Here is a 14,669-nt window from a genome sequence, read left to right as displayed (position 1 = left end):
CGTCTCTCAAGACGGCTAAACCCGAATGATTCTAGTTCTAGGTCTTGCGTTAGTTCTAGTTTTGCACTAGCACTATTACTAGAACTAATACAAAACCTAGAGTTAGAAACATTCGGGTTTAGCCGCACGTCTCTCAAGACGGCTAAACCCAAATGATTCTAGTGATAGTGCTAGTGCAAAACTAGAACTAACACAAGACCTAGAACTAGAATCATTCGGGTTTAGCCGTCTTGAGAGACGTGCGGCTAAATCCGAATGATTCTAGTTCTAGGTCTTGTGTTAGTTCTACTTTTGCACTAGCACTATCACTAGAACTAACACAAGATCTAGATTGTATCATATTCGATACAATTAAACTTGCTGATTAAAACTTTTTGAGTTTAATAAAATTTTGTTAAACAAATAAACTCAATATTTGATATTTGACACAAAAATGACTAGATTAAAGGAGATACTGAGGAATCTGGGTACTCAATTCAAGATTTTTTTCCTAATCCCAAATGTGGTTCTCTTTGTCTGATTGTGAGCCTTTGAAGACACGCTTTAATACATTAATTTATAACTGAAAATATTAGATGGTTTATAAAAAAAAATTTTGTTTTAAGTTATGCATTGTCTTTCCGGTATCAAATGCAAGGTATTATACCCGTTTCACATTATTCCAGTAGTACTCCAGTCCAGTGATCGAACCAGTGCTGGAATTCCACTGGAATAATGTGAACCGACACTAGAATGCACTGAAATGTACTTATTCCAGTGGACTGGATTGAACGGTCTTCTTTTTCACTCCAGCTTGCCCATTACAGCACCACTGAAATAGTGTAGATGGTCAATCCAGTGTTAGATTGCGAATTCTTATATTACTGGACTGGAATAATATGAACCAGGCATTACAAGAAAGTAATGTAAAGATGTTTGAATCATCCACTAAATACTGAAGCATCTACTGGATTTCTGGTTACTCCTGATCTAACTGTATCTATCAGTACTGATTAGCTCAGTACTGATTAGCTCAGTACTGATTAGCTCAGTACTGATAGATACTTAACCTTCCACTTTACGCTGCAATTGTCGAATTATACTGGAATCATCTACTAAATACTAATCAACCACTGAATACTGGAACTAATTACACATAACTGCGAAAAAGGGGTGTTGATTGTTGTTGGTTGGCGGACGATCATTTCCGATGTAATTTTCTGCGTAAAATCAGAATTCGAGCTCATAATTGTACCAGGAGTTTGAAATAATTGAGGTTATATACAAGAAAAATGGCTTTTTGGCAACTTTGGAAGTTATGTCTGAGACGCACAATATTATTTTGTTGCATTCTATCTATTTCATCATATAGTACTATCCTTACTCTTCAAAATGCGCTCTCGAATGGTGCTGTACGATTTTTCCATTATAAATTATGGACATTTTAAAATGACGTAATGAGTTAGAACCCAGCATATGGATCAGTATTGTCGGATGCAGGGCACACGCCAGTCCGAATTTAGTATTGTATTTTACATTTATGGAATCTCTTTTGCTTATGTAGATCACCTCTTGTGTTAAGCATGTGGCTCATCACGTTGAAGTGATAATCGGCTAGCATAGATGTGGACCATTTTTCCAGATACCGTCTTTCCATTTCTTTTACATCCTGAAACGCTCTCCTTGGTCTTAGCTTACATCGCCTAAATTGCCAGGAAACCAATGTATATGAGAGTGCAAGCAAATAGTGTAACTTCATGCTCGTGTTACAACCTAATTTTTTAGCATCACATTGACATCTTCTTTGAAGATGTTGTCCAAGAAGCAATCCAGTAATTTTCAAATGTCCACATATATTGTATGTGGATATTATGGTATATTATGATGTTTATTGTAATGATAATAAACATAGCTACAACCTTCAGAGAAGAACTCAATAAATGACTTCTCTCGATTTCTACACCAAGAGAAGGTACAGGAGCAAGAAGATTTATCTCTTTTAGTCGTGTACTTAGCAGTTCAAATTTATCTTTAGGTAAACTTAAATCCCTAACCAAATCATTTAGTGCAGTCTGATCATACAGAACCGGCAGAAAATAGAGTTTTCATAATCAAGTTAATCGATGTCTTGATATTCTCGAAGGTCACTAGTGTTACAACCGAAATCGTCATATTTTGTTCTTCAAGTTTGTTGAAATTGGAGGAATATCGTCAGATTCAAAACGAAAGAGTTTCGTAACACTTTGTCATAAGAGTATTAAAAAAAAAATATTGCATAAGTTCAACAGTAGTCAAAAAAGCCTATGATTCTACGTAGAAAATTACTTCGGAAATTACTCTCAGCTGACCGACAACAAAATCTTGCAGATCTGTGTTATTATATATACGATATAGTAACATCTGAGGACTTGAACCCATCGCTACGGATCTGAAACTAAGTGTAATCATGCACTTAACAACTGCACATTAGAGTTATGGTGAATACAGGAACAATTAGTATAGATACTGCATCCAACAACTGGATACTGGAATAATCTATTAGATATTAGGACTAATCACTACGTTCTGGTTCTAATGACTATGAAAACTCTGTCTAGCTTTTGGACACTGTGAATTCCAACAATCTCAATGCTGGAATTATCTAAATAATATTACGATCATCTACAATAGATAATGACAACCACTATAATGATAATATTATGATAATATAATGATAATATAAGGATATAATGATGTCCAATCTGCATGAACACTGGATTTAATCACTATGAATACTACATCTAAGAACTAGATAATGAAATCGTCCACTAAATACTAGAATCAACTACTAGATTCTGGTTGTAGTCACTTTTAACACTATATCTAACACTGGATATTCGAACAAATCGCTATAGATACCGCTATCCAGCTAATAGATACTAGAATCATACTCCAAATACTAGAACTCATGGGAGAACATTCTGGTTCTAGTTGCTAGAACTTGGAAATTAATACTAATACCTGAAGTATTCATTATCCATGGCGACAAAAGTATTCAAAATCCGTTAAGGCGCGTTTTCTTCCACGATCATAACGAATGATACGTTTTGAAAATGAATGATACGTTGGTACTCATCCAAGACGATCTTGTACGCAAGTCCTACAACTGTGTGAAAACACCAATATAACCACTCAGCTGGTTTCACTTTGCATTAAAATTAGGGGAAGTGGATTAGGAATACCAGAAGATGGCCAAGATACATCACGGGATAGACCCATGTGAAGTTTCTGTTGGTTCCAGTTTGAAGGAAACGGGTAAGGTGTGAGGGGTACTGGTGTCATAAATTTGCTGACCACTGACAAATTTTGTTAAATTGATATCGTCAGCAATAAATTCATCTCTGCGCCTAAAATTACTTGGAATAGCTTACTTTTTATTTGTGCCCTCAATAGCGATGAAAATGTCTTTATGGTAATAGCAAGGCTCCAACAACAAATGTCCTTCTACTTATATATACAAGATGCAATTTAAAAAAATTTCTTTAGAAGATTCTATCTTTGTTGCTGAGACTTCAACATCTTTCAATAATCTTTTAATTCTAACTAATTTATAGCAGTAATGGAATCAACCATTCTTCTGGAATAGATACTGCACATCACAACTAGTAATGGAATCTTCCACTGAATACTGAAATCAACTTATTACATTCTGGTTCTGATCATTAAAGAAACTGTATGTATCTTTTGCATACGATTTAGTCGTTATATATACTGGACTTAACAACTTGGTGCTTTAGAGAAGCTTGTCTACAAAAAAGAATTAGACGCTAAAAAGCATGCTTAGACAAAGACAACACTGAAAACAACTCAGTGATTAGTTTCGTTGGTGATGGCAGAAATCAGTCCTTGGAGAGGTGATGTTGAAGAAGCTTGTGATAATATTGTTCTCCGACCCCTTGGGTGCATTGATAGCTTATACGACAAAAAACCATTAAATTAAGGGTTTAAGGAGAAGTTACTTCTATATTATCTATAAGAGTGTCTAACCAGACAGTCTTTATAAGAACCCAATCCAAAGAAGTAATAAAGAACTTTGCATGGATAAATTTAAAACAAAACACTTTTTTATTAAATACAATTGAAATATAATAAAAATTAGGTGATAATAAATAATAATGATTTCAATGAATTAACAACTTAACTGATTAACACACTAGTTTAATAACGAATGTTAGGTGTGGTGAAAACAAAATTAAATTGAAACGTTTGGGTTCGGTTTGAAATCAAGTTTCAAATTGAATACAAGTTCGTGGTTATTTTATCCAATCCGGCTCAACTTAACTTGATTAATCCAATTATTTAATCCAACACGTCCAGTAATAATAAAACAAGATTAAAGGATTTGATAGATTTTTTTGCGTATTTTGTATTCAACAAAAACTAAATTGATATTTTTTTATCAAATCCAAGATTGCCAAATTAAATGATTCGTAAATATTATGCTAGATAATTAAAAAATATACAAAATGAGTCCAAACTCGACATATCTAGGTGGTATAACACCCAAGATACCTTTATTTTTATAAAATCAATATGGCGGAAAACAAAACACTAATAAATTGTGACATTTATGCTTTTTAAAGTGAATTTTATGGTAGATATAGGGTGTGATACATCAAATTAGACTAAAATTTTCTGATAACTACGAAAATGTTGATTTCTTTTAGATATTTGAATTTTTTCGATTCTTTTTTGACATTTTGCTTTGGTAAATCGATTTAAATTAGCCCAAATTCGACATATTAAGCAATTATAATTTTTATTATAATTTTAATACAAACAAAATGGCCGAAATCAAAATTATTAATCAGCGCCATCTGTAATCATGAATTTTATGACAGGTATAGAGTATGACACATTAATCTGGGTTAATATTTTCTAATCTTCAACAAAATCGTATTTATTATGATATTTTTAAATGCTTTTAATACATTTTGAAGTTTATTAAGAGCTTTTATTTTAATTAGGAATCAATTTTTTATGATAATATTAATCTCGATGAAAAATCCGTTAAAATGAATCCAAAAACGTCATATTTTGGTATTAAACTGTCCGAGATATTTTGATTTTTTTATTTTTTATAAAATCAAGATGGCGGAAAACAAAACACTAATAAATTGTGACATTTGTGCTTTTTAAAGTGAATTTTATGGTAGATATAGGGTGTGATACATCAAATTAGACTAAAATTTTCTGATAACTACGAAAATGTTGATTTCTTTGAGATATTTGAATTTTTACGATTTTTTTTGACATTTTTCTGTGGTAAATCGATTTAACTGAGTCCAAATTCGACATATTAAGCAATTATAATAGTTATTATAATTTTAATACAAACAAAATGGTCGAAATCAAAATTATTAATCAGCGCCATCTGTAATCATGAAATCTATGACAGGTATAGAGTATGACACATTAAACTGGGTTAAAATTTTCTAATCTTCAACAACATCGTATTCATTATGATATTTTTAAATGCTTTTAATACATTTTGCAGTTTATTAAGAGTTGTTTTTTAATTGGGAATTAATTTTTTGTGATAATTTTAATCTCGATGAAAAATCCGTTAAAATGAATCCAAACACGTCATATTTTTGTATTAAACTATTCGAGATATTTAGATTTTTTTATTTTTTATAAAATCAAGATGGCGGAAAACAAAACACTAATAAATTTTGACACTTCTGCTTTTTAAAGTGTATTTTATGATAGATATAGGGTGTGATACATCAAATTGGACTAAAATTTACTGATAACTACAAAAATGTTACATTTTGAAGTTTATTAAGAGCTGTTTTGATATTAAATTATCCGAGATATTTGGATTTTTTTTATTTTTTATAAAATCAAGATGGCGGAAAACAAAACACTAATAAATTGTGACATTTATGCTTTTTAAAGTGAATTTTATGGTAGATATAGGGTGTGATACATCAAATTAGGCTAAAATTTTCTGTTGATTACGAAAATCGTGAATTTTTTGATAATTTTTTTGAAAATTTTTAATTCATTTAAATTCAATATTTTATCATCAAAAGTCGAAACGTTGCATTTCAATTAATTTTAAACGCAAACTCGTCAAGTTGAAAGAACTTTAAATAGAAATCTAATCATAAATTGTCATTGCTTATTTAGCACTAAAGTTTTTAAACTATTTCTATTATATATAATCAGTGGAACGTTGTCTCGAGTAAATACATGAGTAATAAATACTGTATATGAACTTGAAAATGAATGAGATTGTGTTGTGTGAATAAGTCATTATAATTAACAGAAATTTAATAACAAAAATCAACTTGAACCTCAAAGTCATCTCAAACCTAGAAACTGGATATATTCTACTTAAATAATTGAGTAATTATTAAATGAAGAAAATTAAGTTGACTAATTCAAATTGACAAAGTTACTAAACGATAATATTTCAGTAAATACACTTTCTTTTCAATTTAAGAACCAAAAAATAATGAAAAAGTGCAATTAAAACTTTTCTCTTGAGAGATAACGACGGTAGTAGTATTTGAAACGAGAACGTTCGCGGTGCCAACGTTATTTATTCCCAAACAGGGGTGGTTGGCATAAATAATTTAATTACTTGAGGGGGAAAGCGCGAGTGCAGAAAATCGATAGATTGTGACGGTGGTGGTAAAGGGTGGAATGGTGTTGGAGTGATGAATTTGCCGTAAGTGGTTCTTTGTCATCAATTTATAACGATGGCTAGTCCAAGTTTTCAAAATATTTTTAAAATAAATCCTATCCGACCAATTAACTCGATCAACTTTATCTAATTTTATTAGTTACAACTAAAAACGAATACTTACCAATACAAAATACACACAGTTTTTACGTTTTTAACCGATAACGAAACACGCATACAAAATTCCACATGCGTTGGGCGGTCATCAGATAAAATTAACATTCTAAATATTCCCGGGCTTGAAAAATAATTGTAACGGGCAAACGACAGCGCGTTCTTGAACTGTTTGTTCCAATTATAGTAGCCGTTTTTCGAATCGTCGGACTTTTAAAACGCACAACTTTACTTATGCGATATAGGAACAAACGAATAGGCAGTCAATGTTATACGAACCGCTATAAGCCACCTCGTGAGTTGCACAAGGCGCTGCAAGTTATTGCCTTGCTAGCCGCAATAAATCTCAAGCTCACGAGTATTGGACTCAAGGCCGGCGAGGATTCTTCGAATTGGCCTTCCTTGGAACTGTTATTGTGCTGAGTTTTGTAATTTGTGACGTAATCTGTACAAAATTTATTTGAGACATTCGAAATATTTAAGAACACTTATATAAAGATTTTTGTTTAATTATTCCTTTTAGTTGTATACGTTTAAGAGTTCAATGTTACAATGAAAGAATTAATTATAAAGTTGCATAATAATGCTTACAATAACCTTAAACGTGTAACAAAAATATTAGACTAAAAATAATAAGTATCGTGAGAGTTAAACTTATAGAAAAAAATTAAAATAATTTCATTTTTTTTTTAGTTCTGTATACAACACGCAAACTCTCTTCGTATGAAAACGCGAGCATGTTCAAGTTTTTATTGAGGGGAACCGTAACGGAGAAACAGTTATCAGTTATCGAGGTACAGTTTGAAACATGGACTGACTGGCGCTCAATCACGAATGTCCTATATTCGAACTGTCACGGTTGTAGATTAAAAAGACAGCGAAATAAACCGGCTACATCGCTTACGAAAGAGATTTATTTAAACCAACCACCCACACTCGACTATAAATTTTTAACAACCCACATATTCCTACATATCTTCCCTCTCCCCCTTAATAATCTGAACAGTTTTATTTAGTTATTTCTTTTACTTCTTGTTAAAATAAACAATTTTTTGTTGAAATAGTTCGATTAAAGACCAACACTCCACACCTTATCAAGGTTAGTTGTATTACGAAACGGTTACGTTTATTACGAAAGCGTCACCTTGGACAATTTTTTTAACTGCTAACTTTGAGAGTGCAAGTTCTCGATGATTTTGTTAAAATTATACTAATAACTTAAGATTTATGATAATTTAAAAGTTATTGGAGAAGTAACACTTTAATAAAGCTTTTATTGTGTTCAGAAATAAAATTTTAAAACCTAAGTGGTATTTTTAGCATGCGTTACGATTTTTATGCTGCGAAACTTTTTTAATCTCGATCATTTGCGTCACATTAGTAAAGTACCGAGATCAATTCGTCAAAAAGTTCGAGGAAATATAATACACCAACTTTAAACGAGAAGACGTCAAGAATAGCAAAAACTACTTCTAAAATTTCCCTACATTATTATCCTATTGGGTTGGATTGAGTTTTGAGTTGTATTAGGTTGAGGTTAGATTTGAATTGAGGTTGGATTTGAGTTGTATTATATTAGATTGTGTGGGTTGTATCGTTATGATAACTTTGGACATCGAATACACTTTTAAGTCTGCCCTATAGCTAAACATTCTGAATTCTGAGAGCTTAAGCACTTAGATGTGATGGGAATAAAAGCAAGTCACTAAACAGATTTTATCAACGTGGCTAGACCAAATATTTCGATGTATACCTCGGAAAAAACATGAAATTAAGGATACATTCAAACGAATAACAGAAAAGCTAGAACCAATACTTTATAGTTGCTTTACATTGATGTAACCATACTCAGCGCCTCACCCGCAAGCGACCTCGGCGATATTAGATGATATTATTCATGTTTTTGATGTCTTCGAATGGTGGAATCGTAGAACCGATGCATCCAGTTGGAGCCAATGTCAGTCTTTTTTTCTCACTTTCTACTTCTTTGTCTTCGTCTATCTCTTCTAGCTCATATTGTTGCATATGCAAGTCCTTCAACACATCAATGCTGAGCTCCTCATTAAGTTCTGCAATGAGTTCATTAATGTCTGACTCATTTACTACAAGACCAGGAGATCTTCGCAGACACATGATTTCTTCATAAGGCTCTGTTTCGTTTGAAATTGGTTCCATTTCATGATTTTGAACCATATCAGTCCACAATTTCCTCCAAGCAGAGATTAATGTTCTTTTTGTTACCCCCTTCCAAGCTTCGTCAATTAATTTCAAACATGCAACAATATCAAAGTGATGCTTCCAAAACTCTTTTAGGGTAAGTTCCAATTACAATTTTTTAAAGTTGGAAATAACCTGTTGGTCCATTGGCTGCAGGAGGGAAGTAGTGTTGGGGGGGGAGAAAAATTACTTTTATGAAGTTAAATTCTTCCTTAACATTATCCTGAATTCTTTTTGTATTAGCAGGCGCATTATCCATAAGCAGCCATACCCAGTGCCTCGCCCGCAAGCGACCTCGGCGATATTAGATGATATCGGTTTTTTGTTGTCTTGGAAAGACACGTACAAAAAAGAAAGATGTAGCTATCCCTATGTCAGCAAAAGGTTCTGATTATTTCAGCGTTTTTATAAAGTCAAATCAACGAAACTGGCAACATAGCGTTCGATCTGGCAACATTTAGGAAGTGGGACTTGGAGGAGCGGCAGGTGAACATGTGATATGCCTTCAGTACGAGTTTGAACTTGCTAAAGTCATTTGGTTGTCCGTAGTGATTTTTTTCGTGAAACAGTTTTCTCTAGTGCGTTCTAAAATGACTTCTAAAAATTTTGAGCGATGGTGTACTATTAGGTTTTGCTTCAGACTTAAGCACAATGCAACGGAACATTTTACAAAACTTCAGCAGGCTTACGGAGACAGTGTTTTGTCAAAAGCTCATGCTTTTTGGGAGTTTAAGGCATTTTCAAGTGTACCTTCATCTTTATGAACCGATGAAAATGTCGACAGAATCGGAGATCTTGTACCTTCAGATCGTCTGTTGACAGTCATAATGATCGGGGAAGAGTTGAATTTGACTCACACTACCGTTCATCAGACTATGACCAATAAATAGGGGATGAGAAAAATCTGCGCAAAAATGGTTCCAGAAAACCTTTCGCAAGACCAAAAGGACATTAGGAGAGAAAGGTGCCTTTACTTTTCGGAATAGATTGAAAATGATCCCCATTTTCTGGGATGTGTTATTACTGCAGACGAGTACAACCAGAAAATCAAACGCCAGAGCATGGAGTGGCACACTTCAACCTTACCAAGGCCCAAAAAAGCAAGAATGAGTCAATCAACACTTTTACCGAGAGGTTCTTGAAAAACATAGAAATTGGGGAGTGTTATATATCACAATATTGCGCCTTGTCACACAGCACTTTCAATAAACGAGTTTTTGATCAGTAAAAAACATGCCTGTGGCTCCTCAGGCTCCTTATTCGCCAGACTTAAGTCTTTGTGACATTTTCCTCTTCCAGAAATTGAAAAATCACCTTAAGGGGACTCATTTTGAGTCCCCTTCCATTCTCCATTCTCTTCCATTCTTTTCATTTATACACCTCGTAAGCTGGTTATGCTGCAATTTGTCAGAAAACGAGAAATTTCAAAAAATCACCTTAACTTTATTTTTGGGAGTTAAGCGGAGGTTTATATCTTAAATTGGAGCTAAAAGACTCTATTTTATGATAACCTATAAAAACCATATGGTTTGATAACAAAAATAACCCCAAAAAAATCTTAAACGAAAAATTGAGACGATGTTTTTTTCGAATTTGTTAAATTGTGTTAGAAACTTTAGGACATCATATCGACTTTATTTTAAAGCGTGAAACAATGATTTATGTCCTAAATTAAAGCTAAAAGGTGATAATTTATGATAAGATTAAAAAATGTGCTAGTTGATTAGAAAAATTTTTAGAAAAAGAATCTTGAAGAAGAAGCTACATATTTGGGTTATGTTGGAATATGCCAGAAAAGAAGAAATTTAAAAAAATCACCATATCCTTATTTTTGGGAGTTAAGAGGTGGTTTATATCTTAAATTGGAGCTAAAAGTCTCTATTTTATGACAACCTATAAAAACCATATGGTTTTATAACAAAAATAACCACAAAAGAAATCTTAAACGAAGAATTGAAACGACGTTTTTTTCGAATTTGTTAAATTGTGTTAGAAACTTTAAGACATCATATCGACTTAATTTTAAAGCGTGAAGCAATGATTTATGTCTTAAATTAAAGCTAGAAGGTGATAATTTATGATAAGATTAAAAAATGTGCTAGTTGATTAGAAAAATTTTTAGAAAAGGAATCTTGGAGATGAAACTACATATTGGGGTTATGATTAAAGTCGATATGATGTCTTAATCATATCGACTTTATTTTAAAGCATGAAACATTGATTTATGTCTTAAATTAAAACTAAAAGGTAATAATTTATGATAAGATTAAAAAAATGTGCTCGTTGATTAGAAAAATTTTTAGAAAAGGAATCTTGGAGAAGAAGCTACATATTGGGGTTAGGTTGGAATATGCCAGAAAAGAGGAAATTTAAAAAAATCACCATATCTTTATTTCTGGGAGTTAAGAGGTGGTTTATATCTCAAATTGGAGCAAAAAGTCTCTATTTTATGACAACCTATAAAAACCATATGGTTTTATAACAAAAATAACCACAAAAGAAATCTTAAACGAAGAACTGAAACGACGTTTTTTTCGAATTTGTTAGATTGTGTTAGAAACTTTAAGACATCATATCGACTTTATTTTAAAGCATGAAACATTGATTTATGTCTTGAATTAAAACTAAAAGGTGATAATTTATGATAAGATTAAAAAATGTGCTAGTTGATTAGAAAAATTTTTAGAAAAGGAATCTTGGAGAAGAAACTACATATTGGGGTTATGTTGGAATATGCCAGAAAAGAAGAAATTTAAGAAAATCACCATACCTTTATTTTTGGGAGTTAAGAGGTGGTTTATATCTTAAATTGGAGCTAAAAGTCTCTATTTTATGACAACCTATAAAAACCATATGGTTTTATAACAAAAATAACCACAAAAAAAATCTTAAACGAAGAATTGAGACATGACGTTTTTTTCGAATTTGTTAAATTGAGTTAGAAACTTTAACACATCACACAAACTTTATTTTAAAGCGTGATGCAATGATGTATGCCTTCAATTAAAGCTGAAATGTTGTAATTTATGATAAGATTCAAATATGTGGTAGTTGATAAGAAAAATATTTAGAAAAAAATTTTGAAAAAAAAACTTTCATTAACGTTTAGTTGCAATTTGTCAGAAAACGAGAAATTTCAAGAAATAACTTTGCGTCTTTATTTTTGGGAGATTAGCGGCGGTTTATATCTTAAATTAGAGCTAAAAGTCTCCACATTGTGCTAATCTATAAAAACTATGTGATTTGATAACAAAAATTACCAGAAAAAAGCATCTTAAATAAAAATTAACATCACGTTTTTTCGAATTAATCTAAAAAAATCACTGACTTTATTTCTTTAAGTTAAACCAAGATTTACGTCTTAAATTGAAGCTAAAATACTCAACTTTATGTTAACTTATAAAAACTAGGTAGTTAAATAACAAAAATATTGGTCTAAAAGTTTTATTATTCCGGAATAATGTTACTTTGGCGTATAACACCAATTTTAAAAAAGTGAAAATTACCAGAATAAAAAGAATAAGAAGTCAAACTTCTTTCTAACATTTTCTATCCACTTATCGAGTTCTTTCTGGTTTCTATTTGCTTTCACTCTGTTTCATTTTTGGCTTCTTTAGTGTATTAAGCCAGAAAAGAAAATACTTATGGGAATGCAGAATGCCGTTTCATTTTAACCGGTATCTCGTGATAACATATCTGTTTAGATTTGGCCCAATATTTTGATATGCAACAATTTACTAAATAACCAATTTGATAATAACCCAAAAAGTTAGTTCTGAATATTTCTACTATTGTTGCATTGACCGAACTAGAAAAAAATCTTCTGAAACGTTTAACAAGATCGATTTAACTTAACTAATTTTATCATGTCATGAGATCATAAGATGTAAACATCACCTTGGGGACTTAAAAGTAATGAACGTTGAGATTTCTGCGGGATGTATTAGTATTCGAGCAAGTTCTCAATAAGATAATGTCTAGAACCAAAGGGAGATTCACGTTGTTGTCCGTGTTGGGATGCAGAGAGTGAGTGCGCGCGTGCGGTTGTGTGTGTGCCAGAGGATTTCGTAATGCGATCCGAGGTCAACGACAGGCGGATCTCGTCGGCGCATTAACGCTGGCGTGCAAAATCGGCCCGCTGTTCAAATATTTGCTTGAGAAACCGTCGCAGAAGCCCCGTATATTCTCCAGGATAAGAGAGAAAGAACAGTACTCGGATTCTCTTCACTCGGGAAATTAAAGCGGAAAAGTGAAAAGCTGACTTTCCAACATCATCACCGGCAGCGATCTGTTGTCGGTCGTTTCGAGGAGAACACCGCGCGCGCACACGGCTCAAGGTGAAGAGAACTGTGTCAAAGTTATTAAGCCGCGGGCGTCGCACTTGAAAAGAAGCGAAGAGAGACGGAGGTTGTTAATTGGCACCTTCATCAAGCGCGCGGACCGTAATTTACGGTTACGTGTTAGAATTTTTCTTTTTCTTCTTGTTTCGTTCCCCGAACGGGAAGTTATACGGGTGTGTTTATTTTTAATGGAGCCGCACTATTAGGGTTTTCTTAAACGGGGTTATACTGCTGCTTGGCAATGATTTTTACCATTCGGCCATCTGGTGCGTTCGTAAGTCGAGTAAAGAGATCCTTGCACTTCCGTGCACACCAATGAGGTTTCTAAAGCTTATTGTGTCTGCTGCGGCTATTTTTATAACGTTACGCAATGGGATTGCGTTACCCGGTAGCTGGTAGCAGTATTCTTTTTGGCTCATAGCATGATGATAACACCTCACCTATGCGGTTACGGACCCATTGGAATGTAACCCCAACAAGATATAGTTGAAATTTAATACACTTGGGAATTAACGTTCTCATCGTTAATCCACATTAAACTTACAAGGAGAGACCATGTTTGATTCTTATGATCTACTATCAAGAAAACAAACACGATTGACGTTGATAAATTCTTCTCTATCAGGAATTAAAGTTGTTAGTTACCACTCTAAAAAATATTTTGAAAAAGCTAGAAAAACTTCAAAAAATCATCCAAACATTATTTCTTGGAGTTAAGCGGTGCTTTATATTTTAAATTGAAGATTATTTTATGATAACCTAACCTCTGAAAATTGAAGGTTTGATAATAAGAAAAAACACAAAAAACTTGATCGAAAAAACATATTGGGATTATGTTGGAATATAACAGAAAACGAGAAATTTCAAAAAATCACCCTAACTTTATATTTGGGAGTTAAGAGGAGGTTTATATCTTAAATTGGAACTAAATTGATAACAGAAATAACCACAAAAAAATCTTAAACGAAGAATCGACAAATGATGTTTTTTTCGAATTTGTCAAATGGAGTTAGAAACTTTAAGACATCATATCGACTTTATTTTAAAGCGTGAAGCAATGAATTATGTCTTAAATTAAAGCTAAAAGATGATAATTTATGATAAGATTAAAAAATATGCTAGTTGATTAGAAAAATTTTTAGAAAAAGAATCTTGAAGAAGAAGCTACATATTTGGGTTGTGTGGGAATATGCCGGAACAGGAGAAATTTAAAAAATTACCATAACTTTATTTTTGGGAGTTAAGCAGAGGTTTATATCTTAAATTGGAGCTAAAAGACTCTATTT

General features: G+C 32.5%; 1 protein-coding gene across 4 annotated transcripts in view; it reads right to left on the bottom strand.

The window, feature by feature from the left end:
• Nucleotides 1–14,669, bottom strand: part of LOC111413795 (nucleolar protein 4) — a 266,342-nt gene that overhangs the window by 34,459 nt on the left and 217,214 nt on the right. The window lies entirely within an intron of this gene.

This window comes from Onthophagus taurus, chromosome 7 (genome assembly GCF_036711975.1).
Source record: "Onthophagus taurus isolate NC chromosome 7, IU_Otau_3.0, whole genome shotgun sequence".
Lineage (NCBI taxonomy): Eukaryota > Metazoa > Arthropoda > Insecta > Coleoptera > Scarabaeidae > Onthophagus > Onthophagus taurus.
This window is presented reverse-complemented; position numbering and strand designations above follow the sequence as displayed.